We start from the raw sequence: 8,874 nt of genomic DNA on the forward strand, positions 1-8,874 counted from the left end.
TAGAGTAAAAGCACAAGACAAAACCAAGAATATGCAAAAACAAAAAAAACCCCTGACTACACCTGGCTTCTCACCAGTCTCCTAGGAACAGAAATTCAACAGAATAAATGTCCTTTCTGTCCACACTAGTGTCCCGCAGGGAAATCATGTGCCTACAGGTGGGAGGAACAGAGGGAAATTATGCTAATGAGCAGACTGAACCAGCTATAAATACTCCTCTGTTGCAGTCCCGCAGCACAGGCAACCCTGGACTGGACAAGACCTGGTCGTTTCTTGTGCAGTCCTGAGTCTGGATGGGGCACTGGAGTCTGACCCATTCCCACTCTCTTGTCTGGGGACAGAGCTTCGTCCTCCATCATCTACCAACCAGACAGGTACTTTGATTTCTGTGTTAAACCTTCCTCCCAGAGACCCCATCTAGATGAGTTTTACTGCCCAGTAGGGACTGCAGTGGGTCTGAGAATGAAGGTTAACTGCATTTACCTGAGGTCACTTGAGGGCCAATCCAGCCTAGCCCAGAGCTGAGAGTTTGCTGTGGTTGTTTCCTGGCTTGATTAAGGAATTTATTGGTCGATTCATTTATATATTTATGATGCTAAAAATAGAAGTGCACATGGAACTCCGAAATGTAAGGTTCAGTATTAGCTAGTAAACCATAAGAAGGGAAACCCAATCTCATGAAGGGTGAGATTGTAAAAGTAGAACATGAGACCAAGGATCTTTACAATCAGCCAGAGTAGGAAAGTCAAGTATTAGCTGCTAGGATATAAAATGAAGTGAGAACACAGCTTTTCACATTTCAGATGGGACATGTTAGACTACACTTCTGTACTAAGGAGAAAATCCAGACAAAGAATTCTTGCAGGTGCATCTATGCAAGAGCCGTCCATGAATATCATATACATATCACATACCCCTTCTCTCTTCACTATTCAAATGAATTTTTTTACATGGATTATGTGAAAAAGGATATGCTAATGAGCTTCCTTTACAATTACCTCATTACCTGTGAACCCGAACATGGGCTGGCAGAGCTCGCCACCCACTTTCTCCATTGAAAATGTCTGTGAGACTCTTAGTGTTTGCATAGTGAGGTCAGAGGGGTTTTATTCCTGTTTTTTATTGCATTCTTTCAAGCAAATTATTGCTGTTTATTTCACCAGTTTACCTACTTGCCATTTTGCTTTTTTATGTATGTGTAGATGTATTTGTGCAGAATGTGTGAGAGTGTATTAATTTTGTGTGGTAAAATCTTCACACTACTCGTAATATATTCCCTCCATTGACTTTCTAAATGTTTGTTTGTTTGTTTGTTTGTTTGTTTGTTTGTTTGTTTTCCTGGTCAAATTGATCTGTCACCTTAATATTCTTCACTTGTTGAAACCTTTTTTCCAAACACTGAAAGTGAATGTCCTGCTGCACACTTATGACTCACAAATCACCCTTTATACATACATCCCAAGTATCGTTCACATCTCTGTATGCACTACTGTTCCTTTTGGCCATTTATTAATGAATCGATTTCTAAAACAAAATGCCATCACTTAAAAGGCATTCTTCTTTCTGTTTGACCAAGAATCACCTTTACTTTCCATAAGCATATTGTCCCCTTCTCTTCATGTGAGATGAAACTACAACTTTAGATACTGCTTCTCTCCACATTAAAAAAGATTTTTTCAAATTCTTTTATTCTCGAGTCCTTGGTAATCTATTTAGATTTGGACCCATGGCAATTTCATTACAATATTACTCTTTTAAGTCTTTGTACTCAGAAGTTGAATTTGGGTCTTCCTTCAATTTCATTTCAGACAGTTCTTTTTTTTTAATGATTTTTATTATATTACGTTAGTCACCATACAGTACATCCCCGGTTTCCGATGTAAGGCTCGATGATTCATTAGTTGTGTATAACACCCAGTGCACCATGCAATACGTGCCCTCCTTACTACCCATCACCGGTCCACTCTGCTTAACGTAAGAGCATTTTTACTGTTGTTCTTTCTTTCAAAAGTTTTCATTTCTTCTAACACTAATCTGTGCTGTGCACACATACACATTCACACCCTTTCAGTTCGAATATATGAAAAGACACCTACGTATATTTTAAGTACCCTTAAGTTCTGGCACAGTCTTTTTTTTTTTTTCTAGCTTTTGTCCCTCATCCTTCTGACTCAGGGTTAGCTTATACACAACCCTCTAGTCACCAGTGTAATCCTGAGTCATTATTTCAATGCCTGCATGACATTTCATGGTGTGGCTGTGCCACTTACACTTTGGATGATCTTTTGTCTTTTTTCCAATTAAATTATTATTTAATGAGAAATATTATTGAATATATATGCCACAAAATACTTTTTAAGTAGTGAAAACCATCTCAACCAAAGGTGATTTTGTGCCCAGGGCGCATTGAACAATATTCAAAGTCATTTTGGGCTGCAACACTGGGAAGGGGTGTTTGGTGGCCAAGGACACTTTAAACAGCCTACAGTGCACAGGATACAGCCCACCACAGAGAAGAAACTAGCCCCAAATGCATGTAGTGCACAGACTGAGAAACCCTGGGTTAGAGCATATCTGCATTTCTTAAAAATATTTAATTTTTTAAGTAATCTCTACACCCAACATGGGGCTTGAACTTACAACCCCAAGCTCAAGAGTCCCACGCTCTACTAAATGACCCAGTCAGCCACCCCAAAGAACATCTGATTTTTAATATTTGTAATGTCTTCAGAGCTTCTCCAAGACGTAACACTTCACAATTGTGACAGCAAAGTTAGATAATACAAATTTGCTACTTGATTAAAAATACCAGCTCCAACCAGTGTGACAGCTCTTTGAGTGTTTTCTCAGGGTTCTGGGTGTGAAAGAGATTTCTGTTGATTTTTTAAGCTATTAGGGAGCCCCAGCAAAGATTCATGTGCTTGATCACCATGTTCATTTATCTATTATTATTATATGTCCACATATTACATCCCTATTTATAATTATCAGTATTCCAAATAATTGCTGTAAATCACAGTTTCTCTATTGACTTTTAATTAGATATCATTGGCCATAAAATAGTTTTAAATTTTATGTACTCAAATATATTTCTCTTCTTACTTCTGAGACTTTTGCCTTAATTATGATGTTTTGCCCACCTGTGAAATTTATATGTATTTCCTCGACGTGCATCTAAAATGGAACGGTTACTGTTCCACTGAGGGTTACTCCTCCTGACCATTGTGAGATGTCTGGGATATGGATCTACCGAGATTCCTTCTTTGTAGAAAGCAGTTTGTGCCAACTGCCGTTCAACATTCCAATCTTTTCCATCTAAATCTAAACGAGCTTTGCCATGGGTTAAATGTCCATATCTAATGAGACAAAATTCCTGATTCATTCAACGTATGCTGAAAGAACATATTCTATGTTCCAAAATGTCTAAGAACTTTATATGTAATACGCTTTTATTTCAGGGTTGTGGGGAATTTTACTATTTATCCATGTTGATTTTGTGGAATTACTGCTCCTGTAAATTCTGTTTCAGTTAGTTCTCAGAAGTCCCTTCAATGTTGCTAAATACGGTTGTACATAAATTGCCACTGGGTGTGTAGGATTTCACAGAGGCTCGGGAACACTTTGGTGTTGGACAAGCAACAGCACCTTGAGCGGTTGTGCTCATCGGATTTGTCAAGATAGTGACTAAAACCCAGAGGCTAAGAATGGCAAATAAAAACAAAATGATGTCTCATAAGAAAAGTGATGAAGGGGCTCACCTCATCCGCTATTGACCCAACAAAAACCAATGGGTCAAATAACTATGGAATAGGCAGGGGGGAAAAAAGTCTTCTGCTGTCTGCTATCTGGTAAAAAAATGCCTGGATTTTGTGAAATGTTGATTTTTTTTTTCCTCTTGTGATGTTCAATCTGTAATGTGATTCACACCATAAAGATGTCACCACTTTGTGTTGTGATCAAATGTGATTTTGCTCTTATTATTTTTGCTGGGTATAAATAGTGTGTATCCAAGGCTAGATGCCAGTAGCACCAAGGAAGCTTTCCTTCCTCACAGTCTATCAGAAGAGCTGAGCTTGTTAGATCACTTTATTCTTTATATCCATCCCATTTCACTTTCCTTATGTCTGTCTCTCACTATGTCTCTGCTTATTGAATGCAATTTTTTGCTGCTGTTATTTTTTTTATTTCTTTATTTAAATTCAATTTAATTAACATATGGTGTATTGTAGGTTACAGAGGTAGAATTTAGTGATTCATCAGTTGCATATGACACCCAGGGCTCATTCCATCCAATGCCCTCCTTAATGACCATCACCAAATTACCCCATTCCCCCACCCACTCCCCTCCAGCAAACCTCACTTTATGTCTATAATCATGACTCTTATGGATTCCCTACCTCTCTATTTTTATCTTATTTATTTTTCCTTCCCTTCCCCTATGTTAATAACTTTGTCTCTTAAATTCCATTTATGAATGAAATCATACAGTATTTGTCTATCTCTAACTTATTTTGTTTAGCATGATACATATTAGCTTCCTCCAGATCTTTGCAAATGGCAAGACTTGATTCGTCTATGGCCGAGTAATATTGCACTGTGTATATATACCACATCTTCTTTATCCCCTCATCTGTGGAGGGACATCTGGGCTCTTTCCATATGTTGCCAATAGTAGACATTGCTGCTATAAACATTGAGGTGCATGTGCCCCTTCGAATCACTGTGTTGTATCCTTTGGATAAATACCAACCAGTGCAATCTCTGCGTGGTACAGTAGCTCTTTTTTTCATTTTTTTTTAACCTCCATACTGTTTTCCAGAGTGTCTGCAAGTTTACATTCCCACCAACAGTGTGAGAGGGTTCCCTTTTCTCTGCTTCTGGGCCAACATCTGATGTTTCCTGAGTTGATAATTTTAGCCATTCCGACTGCTGTGAGGTGGTATCTCGTTGTGGTTTTGATTTGTTTTTGCCTGATGATGAATGATGTAACCAGGTTTAATGTGTCTCTTAGCTGATTACAATTGTGCCAAAACACATAAGGTCTCTAGGAAGAAACTTAACCAAAGAGGTAAAAGATCTGTACTCTGAAATGTGTAGAACACTTATGAAAGAAACTGAGGAAGGCGCAAAGAGATGAAAAAATGTTCCATGCTCATGGATTGGAAGAACAAATATTATTAAATGTATGTATGGTGACTGTATCGTGACTAGCATAATATAATAAAAATATTATTATTAAAAAAATAAAAATAAAAAGAACAAAATGTCTATGCTTCCCAAAGCAATCTACATATTTAAATTAGTCCTTATCAAAATACCACCAGCACTCTACACAGAGCTGGAACGAATAATCTAAAATGTGTATGGAACCAGAAAAGACCCCAAATGTTGAACACAAATTTTTATGTTTCTTTACACACAGGTCAGAAAGTGGTCATTCCAAAATGGAGCTCCGAGATGATTTGTCCCTTGGAATCTATGAATAGGAATTTCTGGGTCTTATTTCTACATTCTTTATGGGAAAGGTAATAGGATGTGCTTGCATTCATATCCTAAACACTGTGTTAGAGGGTGTGGGGGAGAGGTGAGGACATAGAGTTAACATACACCAGGAGGACTTGGCGTGCACTGTTGTGTGGATGTGACACTATGTGTGGGGCGGGGCGCATGTGTGTGGGCATCTTGATGAGTGAGAGCAGTCCTTAGATCAGGGATACACAGAGTCCTCTACTTCAAGATGACCGTTATAATGCACAGGCCATACTCAATCAACAGAAGACACTAAGGAGGGATGTTCAATGGACAGGACACTGATTCAACCAAATCACAATGTGCAAGAACTAGTGTAGATAAGGAACTGCCTGGGTCTTGAATTTGAAGCAGCTATGAAGCCACAAGATCCTACAGAATTCACTGCTACCACCTCTTGTCACTCTTGTACATTTCCCTCAACACACACGTTTCCTTCTAAGACTTGATTTTCTGACAGGAGAACTTCCTCAGGGTCTTTGCACCAGCCATTCCCTCTACTGGGAAGGCCTCCTCTCTTCCACCCACTCTGCCATGAGGTCTCCTTTCAAATGTCACCTTCTCATTCAAACTTGACTGAACACCCAACATAACACCTGACACATTCTCTCTTAAGCTGCTTCTGTTATGTTCATATCATCTGTCTCCATCTCATGATTATTTAATCTTTATATATATATACACCCTATCCCCATCATTGAATTGTAGGGATATTTGCCGTTCAGCACTCTATGACCAGAGTTTCCAAAACATGTTTGAGGCTCTACATATTCCTCAAATGCATGAAATAATTTCTTACTGACACTATAAAGTACCTGACCCTTTGGGGGGACATCTGATGTTGTGATAAAAATTCCTAATCAGAGATGGACTGGGGATCCACTCGAAGAGACTGAACCCATTCACAAAATATTGCAATTAGTTTCTTGAGTGGAAAATAGAAATTCTTGCATTTTGACAATGTGAGCAATGACAATTTGTGTGAAAACTATTTGTGCTATTTTCCCCTGTGCTGCTAGTCACCTCCAGCACATGGACCCAGGGAACTATACAGGAATTTCAGAGTTCCAGCTTCTGGGATTTTCAGAGAAACCAGAAATGCAGCCCCTCCTATTTGGGCTTTTCCTCTCCATGTACCTGATTACTGTGTTTGGAAACCTGCTCATCATTCTGGCCGTCAGCTCAGACTCCCACCTCCACACCCCCATGTAATTCTTCCTGGCCAACCTGTCCTTTGTAGACATCTGTTTCACCTCCACCACCGTCCCCAAGATGCTGTGGAACATCCAGACTCAGAGCAAAGTCATAACCTTTGCAGGCTGCAACACGCAGATGTATTTTTTCATACTGTTTACAGGATTAGACATGTTCCTCCTGGCTGTGTTGGCCTATGACTGCTTTGTAGCCATCTGTCACCCCCTGCACTACAAGGTCATCATGAACCCCTCGCTTTGTGGACTGATGGTTCTGATGTCCTGGATCTTGAATGTCTTGCATTCCTTGTTACACAATTCCATGGTGTTGTGGCTGTCCTTCTGTACAGAGGTGGAAATCCCCCACTTTTTCTGTGAACTCATTCAGATGATAAAACTTTCCTGTTCTGACACGTTTCCCAATATTATGATGATGTATTTTACAGCTATGTTGGTGGCTGTTGGTCCCTTCATTGGGATCCTTTACTCTTACTCTAAGATAGTTTCCTCCATCCTTGGGATCTCATCAGCTCAGGGCAAGTATAAAGCATTTTCCACATGTACATCTCATCTCTCGGTTGTCTCTTTATTTTATTGTATGAGCCTAGGAGTATACATTAGTTCCTCGGCTCCCCAGAGCTCCCACGCAAGTGCAGTAGCCTCAGTGATGTACACGGTGGTCACGCCCATGCTGAACCCCTTCATCTACAGTCTGAGGAACAGAGACATAAAGGAGGCTCTGAGGAGATTTTATAGGATGGCAGCTCTGAAAGGGACAATCATCCTGGGGCTGAAGAAGTGCCCATAATTCCCGGGCCCAAAGCCTGATCCAAAAGTTGAGATACTTTGATCATTGTGAAAGTGGACATACCTCTTTTATTTTTTTCCAGGAATTTCTATTTTTTTTCCTTTCAGCATAATTTTTGTAACTCACTTTATTAAGCTTTGTGGTAACTCTGACATCCAAGAGATTTTCCCTTTGTCATTTTCCTACTCTCTCAGTGTCATTCCTAATCTCAGGTGAGAACTATTTGGACATTGTCACTTACCCAAAGGACTATATGAATCTATTAACAAAAATTTCTTCTCGAATACAATATGTCATACTATTTTTTTCTTTTGAATGAATGGTACTTTTATGAAAACTCTACTCTTGGCCACCACAGCTATTTATACAAGTTTATAACAGAGAACAATCTGAGACCATGTGCTTCATTTTGTAAGCATCATTCCTTTGTGTATTGCTACCTTCCCTGCTCCTGCAGAGGATGCAGACTGACGTACTGATGGTCAGAGCTAATCATGGGGAATTTTCTACATATATGATATTGTCCTGTTACACAGCTTGTGTCCACCATGCCTATCATAGTCACTGGCAAAAAAAATAATAAAAAATAAAATTATATATACATATGATAAAATGCATGTCTCCAAGTAGAATCTACACAGAAAGACAAATATGGTTAAAATAGAGTAACAATATATGGCCTTAGAATCAACCTTGGCTTTATTGTGATAAAGCAAAATATTAAAGAATACATTGATTGCTATGCAAAATATTTCTTCTCAGGCACTCATCTGTTCATTGAATTATGGCATATCAAACTTCATTTGTAAAATGTATTCATTAGATGAAAAACTTGGCATGTTTGGGCATTTTATTAAATTACTTTCTGGATTCTGGTTGAAATTTTCCTGTACTACATTAAATATGATTCCTTCAATTTCTCTAATTGAACCTCCAAAACCTCTAAAGGGGCAGCAAATGAACTTATCAGTATCACCCATTATATATGATCCTCATAACCACAGAAGACCTCACCAGAAAGCTTGGATTCCTGTCCAGGTTGTGATCCATGGTCTCAAGTTCTGTGCACACATGCATGTCCTTCCAACCTTTCCATGTTACGTCAGAGGGGTTTCAATGGAGTCGTTTTTATATACAGTTACCTGAGATAAACTTGAAGAACAGAGTCATCTTGAAAGCTAATTTCAAGTGTCAGAACAAATGCCTAATAAAATGAATCAGATTATTACAATGCCATGTGTTCTGCCTGATTCGATTACTATATCACTTAGTATTGCTGCATACAAAGCATCCTAAAATAAAATGGCTTAGGATGGGGGTGCCTGGGTGATTCAGCTGGTTAAG

General features: G+C 38.9%; 1 pseudogene; it reads left to right on the forward strand.

Moving 5' to 3' along the window:
* The first annotated feature begins 6,561 nt into the window (after nt 1–6,561).
* On the forward strand, nt 6,562–7,530 carry LOC123796706 (olfactory receptor-like protein OLF4; annotated as a pseudogene).
* Nucleotides 7,531–8,874: the final 1,344 nt, after the last annotated feature.

This window comes from Ursus americanus, chromosome 14, assembly GCF_024610735.1.
Source record: "Ursus americanus isolate L20-20 chromosome 14, mUrsAme1.1.p, whole genome shotgun sequence".
Taxonomy (NCBI): domain Eukaryota; kingdom Metazoa; phylum Chordata; class Mammalia; order Carnivora; family Ursidae; genus Ursus; species Ursus americanus.